Below are 2,209 nucleotides of genomic sequence, written 5' to 3' on the forward strand. Positions count from 1 at the left end.
AGAGCTGAAAACCCGGGTTCAAATCCCGGCGCCGGAGAGAATTTTTCTCCGTTCCATTACTCTTTCATCGTATGATGACGCAGAATATCTGCATGGAAATATCATATGTACTTCGGTACATTAAAATAATATATTAGTCCAGAAAGTTGACCGACACATTTTCCAGAGTGTTTCGTCACTCCTGTAATTTTTAAGCTTCATGACATACAGTGCAATTCCAATTCTGTGTAAAATCCTTCACAGAAAGAGCCCACCTGCTTTGGTTTACTAAGGCCCAATATTGTATAAAGCTCTCTGACTAAAGATCAACTTTGATCGAAGATCGGAAAGTGAACCGAGTTCAGACACTTCTTCTGTTGTATAAAACTTTTCTGCGATCAAATTACCTTGGTTCAAATGCAATCTAAGTTCACGTGAAAAGGATTTGACAACATCGCATAAACAGGCGAAGTATGTGATGCACGGGCCATGTTGTACAAGTTTGTTCAGTGTCGCCAATTTAGCGACTTTAACTCTTTTTCAACGACAATTTCTTTTAACTTTTATATTGCTTAAATAGAGATTTAGCGACCTTTTTAACACCCCATAGTGCCAAAATTTAATCTTTCTTTGTTGATAATGAGAAATATAGCGACTTTCCAACTACTTTTTGGTGACTTTCCGTACACTCTGTTGGAGACACTGGTTTTTTTGTGCGTTGTAAATAATGGCGGACAATAAGAAGATTGACCGTTTTCCAAATTGTTCATTCATTCATTCATTCATTCATTCATTCATTCATTCATTCATTCATTCATTCATTCATTCATTCATTCATTCATTCATTCATTCATTCATTCATTCATTCATTCATTCATTCATTCATTCATTCATTTTATTCCATAGATCTTACATGAGCAATGAAGCTTTAAGATGTGGAACAAGTCAAAATTTTACAATATTACAATTACAATTTTCACAAATTTTTATAGTTTTACAATTTAGTATTTTTCTACAATTTTTACAATTTTGTGCAATTTTTTACAATATTTTGGCGAGATGTAGTGAGATGAGATGAGGTCCGAGCATTCGCCAAAATATTACCCGGCATTTGCCTTTTGGTTTGGGGAAAACCTCGGAAAAACCCAACCAGGTAATCAAACCAAGGGGGGTAATCTAATCAAAGGGGTTGATGCCAAGGACTCGCCATAGACCATCCGGCTTCAGTCCCACGGCTGTTATCATGTTATGGTGCTTGATACTTCTAGACATAATAAAGCTTTATAAAACGACAATTTTCGTTTAGTAATACAGTTAATTGGAAATTTATGAATGTACCTATCATATCCATTAATAATTAATGGTTGTTATCAACATAATATAATTATAGGTTATGTTATTTGATACTGCTGAACACGCTAAAACCTTGTAAAATATAAGAGTATTTGTGTATTAAGGCAAGAAATTGAAAACATATATTTTATTTTAGTTGGTTATTTAACGACGCTGTATCAACTACTAGGTTATTTAGCGTCGATGAAATTGGTGATAGCGAGATGATATTTGGCGAGATGAGGCCGAGGATTTGCCATAGATTACCTTGGATTCACATTACGGTTGGGGAAAACCTCGAAAAAACTCAACCAGGTAATCAGCCCAAACGGGGATCGAACCCGCGCCCGAACGCAACTTCAGACCGGCAGGCAAGCGCCTTAACCGACTGAGCCACACCGGTGGCCTGAAAACATATATATATATATATTAATATTAATAATAATGGTTATTCTTTTTGCACAGTCTGCAACTCGTATATTTCAAACAGAAAAGAAATAACTGAACTTGGATCATATAACTAAATCGGAGAAATTTCTTCAGTGAAAGTTGACTTTAGTTTGAGACAAATTAATCTCAGATTAGACTTTATACAACACAAAATTCCAAGTTCAGCTAGAACAAGGATCAATTTAACCTCTGATCTGAGATTAAATGGTTTAAACAATCGGCCCTAAGATAGTAGCTATGTAGGAGCAGTAGGAAAAGATCCGTAAACACGATAGTAGGCCTACCACAGTCTAGTATATACAGTCACGAAGCTCAATACGTAGTAAATATGCATCCATAGATAGTTGCTAACCACTAGAATCGCTAATATCGCCTCATTACAGACAATGCGAAATAGTACTGGCACAGTCTATTGTTCCCAGCATCCTCACAACTCAGGCTTCGTGAC

The sequence above is a fragment of the Periplaneta americana genome, chromosome 17, assembly GCF_040183065.1.
Source record: "Periplaneta americana isolate PAMFEO1 chromosome 17, P.americana_PAMFEO1_priV1, whole genome shotgun sequence".
In the NCBI taxonomy this organism is placed as follows: domain Eukaryota; kingdom Metazoa; phylum Arthropoda; class Insecta; order Blattodea; family Blattidae; genus Periplaneta; species Periplaneta americana.